Here is an 11602-nt window from a genome sequence, read left to right on the forward strand (position 1 = left end):
CAGAGACATGGGTTTATCCTTGGGTAGACCTGTTCATGATGGTAAAGTATTCAGTCCCTAAAAGTCACCATCAGAGACATGGATTTATCCTTGGGTAGCCCTGTTCATGATGGTAAAGTATTCAGTCCCTAAAAGTCACCATCAGAGACATGGGTTTATCCTTGGGTAGACCTGTTCATGATGGTAAAGTATTCAGTCCCTAAAAGTCACCATCAGAGACATGGGTTTATCCTTGGGTAGACCTGTTCATGATGGTAAAGTATTCAGTCCCTAAAAGTCACCATCAGAGACATGGGTTTATCCTTGGGTAGACCTGTTCATGATGGTAAAGTATTCAGTCCCTAAAAGTCACCATCAGAGACATGGGTTTATCCTTGGGTAGCCCTGTTCATGATGGTAAAGTATTCAGTCCCTAAAAGTCACCATCAGAGACATGGGTTTATCCTTGGGTAGACCGCACCACATTGCTACACAGTCAGACCGTTATGAGCATGGCTTTGCCTCTGCTGTCCGCTGTGGAGAGTACATTCACCTTGTCTCAAAGACACACATGTTGGATGCCATCAGTCTGATGAGAATGTTAGTGTAATATGTTAGCCCTGATGATCCTCTGTGCTCCACAGGCTCCGAGTCTTGACATCTAGAGACAGAGGAGAGGGCACATTATCCCGCTGCAGCTCCCCGAGGCAAACAGCTATGTCTTCACAGGGAGCCGTTTTACCTGTTTATAAAAGTGAGGTAGACATAGGCATGGATGCACAGCTCTGTGATCCCAGCACCTGCACTCAAGAAGCTGAGGTGAGGGCAGGAGGATTAGGAGTTTGAGGTTAGCCTGGGCTAAAGAGCAAGACTGTCTCCAAAAAGTGGTTAAACATTTATGATTTCCATCAAGCACAGACGCATGGCTTCCCTTCTGCTTGGAGCAAACGGGCTTTTCCTTTTCCGTGTATCCCACCTTGCCAGCCACGCCCACCTGCACTCTAAATTATGCTTCATAGGCTGTTTGGCCCAGGCACGAAGAGTCCTTGGTGACTCTTTGGAAATATTGTACGTCTAATGACTCTATTCTTACCTAAATGTCAGCCGATACCATGTATTGTCCCTGCCGATGTCTCTGAATGCGCACAGATCAGAGGAAGTAATGATAAATGAAGAGAAAATGAAAAGCAGGAAGCAGGAAGAGTGGGGTGGGAGTTGAAACTCGGCAGGCAACCCGCAAGACCTTCTCTGGGAAGGTGTAGTTAAGTGTGTAAGAGTGTTGTGTGACCGCGAAAGAGCCACAGCAGGTGCAAAGGCCCTGAGGAAGCAAAAGCCAGGATAGCGTTCTGTGCAGTGGCCAGCAGAGAGGAAGCACACGGAGGATGAGGCAGTGTGGCCCATGGGATAGCGGTTCCGCTCAGCGGCCAGTAGAGAGAAAGCACGCGGAGTGTGAGGTGGTGTGGCGCATGTCCTGGTAAAAATGCAGAGATTCTGAGTTCAGTTCCCAGCAACCACATAGTGGCTCACGATCATCTGTAATGAGATCTGGTGCCCTCTTCTGGCATACAGGCATACATGCAGACAAAACACTGTATACATAATAAATAAATTTTAAAAAACGCTCATTCTCTGTGTGATGTTGAGCTATCTGCATGATGTGAGTACAGGAATGGGACAGTCTTGCTAAGGTTTTAAAGGGTCACAGAAGCTGCCACATTGTCAACAGACCAGAAAGGGACAAAGCCACAAAAACAGAGAGGAGGCAGTTTTGACAATCCCAGCAAAAGGGGACAAGGAGCTTTCTAACAGTGAGAGACAGACGGGAGAAAAGACAGAGCGCAGGGGTGCAGGGCAGAGAGTGCAAGGCTGCAGGGCAGAGCGCAGGGGTGCAGGCTGAGAGGAGGGCACGATGTGATGACAGAATGTGGGTCCTGGTGAGCTCCAGGATTTGTAACTCTGGGGCATTGTTCTGTTTGTGAAGTGACTGGGAAGATTGAGAACTGGAACCGTCTGATGAGATAGAAGGCAGAACCAATCATTAGATGTGTTAATGTGTTATACCATCGTGTTAATTCAGTGGATAAAAATGGAGGAGAGCTTCGTGAAATGTTCTGGCGAGGTCGAGAGCTATAGAAAGAAACACAATGCTGCCCCACCCCTGGGGACTTCTCAACCACGGGAAGAGAGCGGGGAGACAAGGTCTCAAATTCATTCTTGCATCAAGGGGGGAACATTTGGTGCCACAGGAGACAACTGCTAAAGAAAACCACCCCTACCCACTCCCTTCGATGAGGTCATGTGCTAATGTTGCATATTAAGTGGGAAGGGGAGATGCCCTCACCTGAAGCTTCAGCAGAGAGAACTCGCGAACACAGAAGAGGCTGTGGGATAAGTCGGTTGCAAACAGTTGCTGTCTTTCTGAGCATAGTCGCTGTTCGGATTGGTGCAGGATGGGGGCCGTAACTCGACAGCAGCTTGTTACCATTGCGCTGCATCCTTGTTTCAGGAATCTTAAGCTGTTAAGATTTTAGCCCCATGGGAAAAAAATCATGTTTTATTGTAAATCATTTATTTCTGGGATAATTTTTTTTTTTAACTTAGCTGCTGTAGACAGTCCTGTTTTCAGAAATACGTACACATTTCTTCTAGGTGTATTTGTTACTTTCTCAATGCTATGACTAATTACCCAGAAAAAGCAGCTTACAGGGGAGGTATTTCTTTGTGCTCATGGTGTGGGAGGGGAAGGCACAGCATGGGGTGGAGCCCCTGGGGTGGCAGGATCTTGCATCAAGGTTTGCTCACCTCTCAGTGAGATGAGAAGCAGAGAGACTATGTATAACCCATAAGGCCTGTTCTAGCAACCCACTTCCTCCGGCTGGGTACTCACATCTAAAAGTTCCACAGGCATTCCAAAACAGCGCTGCCAGGAACCGAGTTGAAGCACATGAGCCCATAGAGGACATTATATGTTTATTTTTACATGTAAGCCTTAACACTAGTGTACACACTCAGCTATGCAGGCAGCTTTCACCCTCATCTGAGTTGAGTGATTAATATGTGGGTTGGGCAAATAGTTTGCATTTTTAGTTCCCTCCCATGGCTTAATTTGATTTACTATAAAACTGGATGAGATCTCAATAGAAAGAATAAAAAGAACAAGATGAAATAAAACTCACAAGTTTTCTCCATGAAAATGTTTATTATGTAGAAAGTTGAAAGTGTTCATCAACTAAAGCTTGGTTTATTTATTTATTTATTTTTGTTTTTGTTTTTTTGAGACAGCCTTGGCTATCTTGGAACTTGATCTGTAGAGCAGGTTCGATTCAAATTCACAGAAATCCACCTGCCTCTGCCTTCCAAGTGCTGGGATTAAAGGTGTGCACCACCACCACCCGGCTCTTTTTTATATTTTAAGATAGGGTCTCAATTTGCACTTTAGACTGGTTTGGAATTCAAAGCAGTCCCCCTGTCCCGGCTACAGGGTTGCAGGACGGCATCACCATACCCAACCTTAGTGAGGCTTTGCGTAAATAGGAATTCCGAGTACTTCTTGCCTGTAAGAAAGGAAAACATAAATATCGAGGGTACCAGAGTGGCTCCTTTGCCTTGTGTAAAAAGCACCACATGTTTGGCAGAAAAACTTGGCACTAGCTGGCTGTAGTCTGACTGTTAATCCATTAGCAAGAGGGAGGTGGAAAACCTCCTTCCCCTTCCAGAGCCTGCAAATTGAGATTCTTCCAGGGGATGTGGCAAGCACTGTATGCAGGTGATGGCTACAGATGGCTGTGATTAGATAGGGCATGTGGTTCTTGTAAATGTTTCTGTATGGATATTGAAACAGTGTGGACGGCTCTGGCCAAAAGCTTTTGCGTAAGGAATTTCTTCTTTGGAGCTAAGCTGTCTCCATCCCAGTTTGCTAATTCCACGGGAAGGAGGGTGTTCATTGTCAAGGCCTCAGTCCCTCCTCTCTGCTCCCAGAGGGAAGGTGGTAGGGATGCACTAATTGTTTTTCCTACCAGATGACTTTTCTGTCACCACAAATGTGAGTCAAAGCCTTCAGGCAGATGAATGGTTGTCTGCTTGTTGTCTGAAACTATAAGCAAGCCCCCAATTAAGTGCTTTTTTTTTCTATAAGTTGCCTTGGTCATGGTGTTTCCTCACAACAATAGAGAATAACTAAGAATATCTTGTAGTTTTTCTTCATCAGAGAGAACGACCGTGATGGGATTAGAATAGAATTTAAGTTACTAATTGTTTCTTCATTGAGATATTTTCTTTTCTTTTCTTCACCTACCTTTGAAAAGGTCATAAATATGGCTCAAAGGCATGAAGCTGACTGTGTGTGCTCATGGAGTCTCCCCAGAGCACACACCTACAATTGCATCTCCAGCTGACAGAGACACCCCCTATGAAACACCTGTGCAGTATCTGTGACATGATGGTGCCAGCACCCAGTGGGTGCAGCTATCCTCATCTGGCTGCATCCACCTTGTCACCCAGGCCCAGGTAGCTTCCCAGACAGAGCTGCAGACTCATCAGTGTCTGTTGACAAGGTTACTGTTTCCTGACATGTCCAGCCACCACTCGGAACCTGAGGCTTGACGAGTCACATTTGCTCACTGACTGGACTGGCGTGCGACCTTTCTGCTCCGTAAGTGCCTTTCTGTGGAGGAGACATATAATGAAAAGGAACTCCTGTAAGAAAAACTGGATCCTCTTAGTGATGCCAGCATGGTAGATTTAGCTATGGCTGTGTACGAAAACCTTTATATCAGTGGTTCTCACCCTGTGGGCCGAGATCTCATTGGGAGTCGAATGACCCTTTCACAGGGGTCACCCAAGACCATCAGAAAACACAGGTATGTATATTACAATTCAAAACAGTAGCAAAATTACAGTTATGAAGTGGCAACAAAAGTGATTTTATATTCGGGGGTCACCACAACACGAGGAACTGTATTCAATGGTTGCAGCATTAGGAAGGTTGAGAACCTCTGCTTATATGCTGTCCCTCATACTTTGAGAGAAAAAAGAACCGTCGCACACCTCCAACAACTTCAGGCAGCAACAGGCCCACTTGTGAAGATGTTTGAAGATCCAGAAGCCACAGGGCAGATGCCGTCCACCAGGGATGGCCAGACACTGTTTGCCTACGTCGCAGACAAGCATAGGCTTAGGCACAGGTGTTTAGATGCACGTGGCGGATCTGAATGATGTGAGTGGAAATTACTATCTTTACTTCTTCAGAGTTTTGGTTTCAGTGACAAATACTGTAATTCACAAATACTGTGGAAAACTGGCCCCTAAAACCTTCATGCAGCGCTGGATGCAGCCATGGAAGCTCTTACCTAGCTAAGAGACCGTGGACAACAATTCTGTGAGTTCTCCACTTCAGTGTCTTTGGAAGGACTGGATGGCCAAGCCAGGGCCCTAACAGGCTCCCCTAGCAGCCCTGGCATGGGCCAGGCCTTAGTTTCGGTTCACTAGAACGGGCTGGAGCTGAGCAAGCAATTCTCAGGAAAACCACAACTTAGGGACAACCAATCAGCAGGTGCCCCCAGACTCTTGCCGGCTCAGCAGGTGTCCCCAGGCCCCTTCTGCTGGCTCAGCAGATGTCCCCCAGACTTCTGCCAGCAAAAGATAGCTTTCCCTATCCTCTTTTCAACAAGCCCCTAGACACTAGACACCCCTCCACCACCAATGGGCCCCTAACCACTACAGCCTCCCACCAATCAACTCCCAGACTAATCTTTCGTCCACCAATCAGCACCAGATTAATCCCTCCTCTCTGGAATTCTCCTAACTCTGCTTAAAAGGAGCTTGTGACCCCCCCTTTGGGGTCACTATTTGCCACCCCACCATGCTGGAAATAAATGCTCTTGCTAAATTGCATATGTGACTGTTGGTCTTTCTTGGGGGCTTCTCTTGGACCCCAACAGTCTTCAGCAGTGAACACGGCTTATTCATTGGTCTCTGTTCATTTTTTCCACCACCCCAAAGGGTAGGGTAATATTCTTGATCTCTGTTACCAGCCACAGTACCTTACACAATTCAGACAATGTGCCAACGTATTTTTCACTGTTTGATCTCTGCTGTCATAACAAAGATGCTCAGTATTGCCCGCGGGTACTGGAATTACTAGTAAAAGTTTCTCAGCAGATGTCTTACACATGTAAAGAACCAGTTATAGAACTTGTTCAACGCTTGTATGATAACCTTGATTTTGACAGGGCTCAGGAAAAGCTAAAAGTAAATCAGTGCTTGTGAATGACTTCTGGGTGGCTTGTCTTGAGGACTTCATTGAAAATGCCCATCTCACTATATCTGAAACCTTTATTGTATCTACCAGTGTACCAGCATTAATGTGTTAACAGATAAACTGAGCATGGCCCCAGAAGAAGCTGAAAGATAGACTATGAGTTTGATTAGGGACTCAAGGTCAGACGCCAAGACTGATTCTACACTCGACCACGTGGTCATGGGTGACAGCCTGCTCTCACCCTAACAAGAGACTGATAAGATCAAAAGTCTTCCTTTTATAAGCCAGTGTTGGTCATTAGTGTTGGAAAGAAACTTAATCAGAAGAGTAGGTCAGAGGTTCTTAACTGGTCAACCCAATATTAAAGAACTATAAAGAAAAGTGAGTGAAAAAGGAATAAAAGAAAGATGTAATAACCATTACATGAAGGGTGACATGCATTTTAGAAGCAATAAACATGTCCTACCATTTGTGACCTTGTTTAGCCTTCATAACCTCTTCAAAGGATCCAACTTCGAAGTCACACTGGGACTCAAGATTTCTTCAACACACCTGATTGGGAGGAAACCTAATATGATACCTAATACAATGTAAATGCTATCAATAAAAGGGCCAACATTACTTTAGAGAATATTAAAATTAAGCCCAAATTGACCTTGTCTCATCCCCCTCCTCCAAATAAAACTAATCAAATCATTCAAGTGCTTTATCTCACTCAGTCACAGCACTACACCCATGTGTCCTCCTGGCTTTTGGGGGTGAGCAAACTGACTCTCTTGCTGGTTTTAGAGCCCCAAGAATTCTATAACCTATTAATAGTTTCCCCTCACTTTTACACATCCCTTGTGTCTTTGCCCACAGACCGCACTTCTCCATGACACCTCACTCTCTACTTGACCTTCACAACTCCCAACTCCAACCTGTTCAACACCCCTACTTCCCATTACCACTGTCAATGTTGGGCTTAAGATGTATCTTATCTACTTGCCATCTGTACTGGGCTTCCTGCTGGCCGGGGTTGTTTGTTTTGTTCAGAGTTGGTCTTCATCATTTCAATACACACTTTGCCAGTGAGGTGACAGAAACTCATGGCTGTTTTCAAAGGTGTGCTGCTGATGGAATATTAACTATTGCACACTGGGTCTGGTCTGAACCAACAGTGACTTCTACTTTCTCTGCTAAGTAAACTTACTGTCCACACACGTCTTTCTGGCTGCTGACTTGCACTGTTTCTCAGAATCCATTATTTCTTGTCTCTTTCTTGTGAGCTTAGAACATGCTGAAGTCAGCTACATTCAAATTCATAAATTTAGACCTCAAGGGCCTTTTCTGTGAAAGCCCAAGGTTTATTGAAATGGCAGCATAAATAGCAATACTGCACACAGTCAGAAACTTTGCATTAAAGAGAAACTGATTGAGTGCCTGCCATGCGGGTACTTCAGGACTGCCGAGTTTCATTTTTTTTTTCTTTTTCTTTCTTTCAAGACAGGGTTTCTCTGTGTAACTTTGCGCCTTTCCTGGATCTCACTCTGTAGACCAGGCTGGCCTCGAACTCACAAAGATCTGCCTGCCTCTGCGAGTGCTGGGATTAAAGGCATGTGCCACCACCGCCCGGCTGAGTTTCATTCAAGTTTTACCACAAGCCCATGTGTCATTAGTGGTCTTAGTGAGCCTTAGGTCTTCTGATGATGTCCTTCCACTCAGAAGCCCACACTGTTCCTTTAAGAAAATCTACATATTTTTCTTCCAGTATACTGTTAATGTACATGTACAAATGTTAAGAATTTTACATAACATGCTTATCTTCTCAAGGCTGATAATGTTCCCTGTCTGGACAACACCTCCTCTGACTTCTCATACTTGTCCACTTGAACACAGTCTTGGGCCTGACAGGGACCAGAAAGGGGCAGACCTGTATGTGATATGATCTAGCAGTCTCTGTAGCAAAAGTCTGTAGATGACATTCTCCAAGAGGACTACCCAAAGGTCCTCAGTAATTCTCAAAAATGAGTGTAACAGAGTTATTGAGCATGTGGACTCCCGAGTTCAAACCCCAGCCCTCACATTTAGTGGCTACAAGCAAAGATACTATATTTATCTGCAAAATGGGGTGACAAAATGTATTGGTTAGTTTTTGTCAACTTGACACACAATAGAGCCACCTAAGAGGAGAGAATTTCAGTTGAGAAAAATGCCTTTTAGGATCAGCCTATAGGCAGGTCTGTGGGGGCATTTTCTTGATTGATGATTTGTAGTCTGCATGTAATAGACATTCCTACACTATCCTGCTGTGTGAACCCTGTTCCTGTAGAGCTTTGTTTACTCCCCTGGGAGGACCACCTCTCATCATGATGTGGGCAAGATGTCTCACCCCAAACAATGAAGCTGAGAGCACTCAAGGACATCATATGAACAGCCCCCATTGGGCCATGGGACCTTCTGTGTCCTGAGCACATCTAGTGATAGTGATGAGAACTGCTTTGTACGTTTTTCAGTTCCTGCTTTGAACTCTTGAGTTATCCAGAAATAATCTCCATAGAATGCCAGTAAAGGTTCCCTTGAACAGCATGGCCTCTAGTTCCCTAGTTCTGCTGAAGTCAATCTCCTATTTGACGTCAATTCCTCAACAATGGATCACTAGGTCATAATAATGACTGATGTTGGAGGACCTAGTCCACTGTGGGTAGTGCTATTCCTGGGGCCATAGTCTTGGGGCATATAAGAAAGCAAGCTGAGCAAGCCATGGAGAGCAAACCAGTAAGCAGCATTCCTCCATGGGCTCCAATTCAGTTCCTGCCTCGAGTTCCTGCCCTGACTTCCTTAAGTGATGGGGTGTGACCTGAGAGTTTTAAAAGGAAATAAACACTTTCCTCCCCAAGTTGCTTTTGGTCATGATGTTTTATCGAAGCAACAGAAACCCTTAACTAAGACAACAACGATGATGTTAATGATGATGATGATGATGATGATGATGACGATGATAATGGTAATGTTGCTTAGAGAGGTTCTTTGCACATTAAAAGGAATTAATACAGGGAACAACTTATAATTGACCCTAACTCCATAAGACAGTTCAACCAGTGCAGTTCATTAATGCCACAGTTGCTTTTTCATTTGAACAAAGGGGTCACACATCCTTCCCTTTAGGTGACAGATAAATTTTTAGTTGTTCTCTGCTCTCTCAACCGGATGAGTATCATCAAGCTGACCATGAACACTCTTGTATAAGTGCCAACAGATGAATGGGGAATTATTCTAGAGCAGTGGTTCTCAACCTTCCTAATGCTGTGACCCTTTAATACAGTTCCTCATGTTGTGGTGAACCCCAACCATAAAATTATTTGCATTGCTATTTTATAATATAATAGTAATTTTTTTGAGACAGGGTTTTTCTGTATAACAGTCCTGGCTGTCCTGCAACTCACTCTGTAGACCAGGCTGGCCTAGAATTTGCAGAGCTCCACCTGTCCCTTCCACCCACCACCCACCCCGTAGTGCTGGAATTAAAGGTGTGCACCACTACCGCCTGGCCATGACTGTAATTTTATAGAGGAATGGTGTCTCAGTTCCTAAGACCATTGGAAATATGTGTTTTCTGTTGGTTTCAACCCACAGATCGAGAAACCACCATTCTACTGTGTTTGTAGAACAGGATTTTCTTTTGTACTTTGTTATTTATTTTTGAGATTATAATATAATTATATTTCTCACTTCCCTTTCCACCCTTCAAGCCCTCCACATACTTCTCCCTTCTTTTAAATTCATGGCCATTTTTCCATTGCTGTTGCATGCATCTATGTATATACATACATATTCCTAAATATAACCTGCTCAGTTTTTACAATGCTACTTGTATGCGTGATTTCAGGGTTGATCATTTGATACTAGATAAGCAATTAGTGTCTCTTCCCTGAGGGAGACGATTTCTCCTGCTCCCAGCTTTCCTCAGTTGTCTGTAGATATTTGCATAGGGTAGAGACCTTGTGGGCGTTTCCCTGTCCACTTTGGCGTGCCCATTTGTGTCATCCTTGTTCGGCTGTCACTTAGGCAATCATATTGGGAAGAGTTCATGGGTGTAACTTCTGACATTACTAGCTGACATAATCGCACATTAAACTCTCTGTTCCTATGGCTCTTACAATCTTTCCATTCCCTCTTTCACAACGTTCTCTGAGCCTTAGGTGCAGAAGTGTTTTGTAGATGTATTCACAGGGACTGGGCTCCACAACTCTGTATTTTGATTGATTATAGTATTCTGTTGGGAGTCTCTGCCTGTTGCAAAGAGAAGGTTTCTTGGTGAGGGTTGAAGACTACGCTTACCTGTAGCTATAAGGACAGATGCTTAGGTTGTTGTTAAGGATTATGCTGGTTTAATGAAGTGGTTGTAGATTCTTCTCTGATACACATGACTTCACTAGCCCTGAGTAGTTAGCTGGGTTTCCAGTGCCAGGCATGGTTTCCCTTTTGTTGAGAGGGTCTCAAGTCCATTGAGGGAGCTGTTGGTTATGAGTAAGATATGCATGCCTCTACTGCACCCTTAGGTTGTCATGCCATGCTGGTAGTTAATGTGGTTCACAGGCGTCATAGCTGGGAAGGGCTGTTGGTTGCCTCCCTCCTTTGAAAGCGTGCATGGTGCCTTCCGGTGCCATGAAAGCAGTCATCAGGGAGGAGGAATTCAAGTTAATTCCAGCTCAGGGGGTCTCTGGGCCCTGTTTCTGAAGTGCATGGTGTCTTCGGCAAAAGGACTTACCATCCATCTCTAGAGGGCAACCATGGCAGCAACAATATGCTGTGTGTTTTAAGAATCTCTTGGACAGCCTTGCCCAACAAAAGAGGGCTTCTCGTGTCTGGTAGTGGGTTTTTGTTGTGTGAACTTCGGCTCTTGGAGGAAGCGTTTGTCAGGCCAGATGAGTACAGTTCATTAAAACTACATACGAATATTGTACACAGAATTATGCATATTATAAGGTTGTTTTTAAGTGGATAGTTAATATCCTGATTCCTTATGGCTTTTTCAGACATCCTTGTTGTTATTTTGCCCCTCCCCCTTCTTCTCTGTTTGCCTCCCTCCCTAAGGAGTGCTTCTTTCCCATCTCCCCATCAGGTCGCCTGTGTCTTGCTAGTCCTTCCTTAACTCTCCTCCTCTCTTCCATATTCCTCTCCTTCCTTCTCCCTCTCCTTCTCCTTTTCCCTCTCAGATAACTTGACCTGTGCCTTGCTGTTCTCCTTCACCCTCCTCCTGCCTTCTTCTGTATTTACCTCCCTTCCCCTTTCCTAAGGAGCCCCCCCCCACCCCCGTTTCCATTTCCCCGATCTGTCACGTGCCCTCTCTTCCCCTCGCGATGTTCTCCAACCCTCCTATCC

The 11602-nt window shown here is 44.9% G+C and overlaps 1 pseudogene; it reads left to right on the top strand.

Moving 5' to 3' along the window:
- Positions 1-5937: 5937 nt before the first annotated feature.
- On the top strand, positions 5938-6639 carry LOC128107927 (eukaryotic translation initiation factor 3 subunit E-like; annotated as a pseudogene).
- The last annotated feature ends 4963 nt before the right edge of the window (positions 6640-11602 follow it).

This window comes from Peromyscus californicus, unplaced genomic scaffold (genome assembly GCF_007827085.1).
Source record: "Peromyscus californicus insignis strain IS unplaced genomic scaffold, ASM782708v3 Scaffold_12__1_contigs__length_115047231, whole genome shotgun sequence".
In the NCBI taxonomy this organism is placed as follows: Eukaryota; Metazoa; Chordata; class Mammalia; order Rodentia; family Cricetidae; genus Peromyscus; species Peromyscus californicus.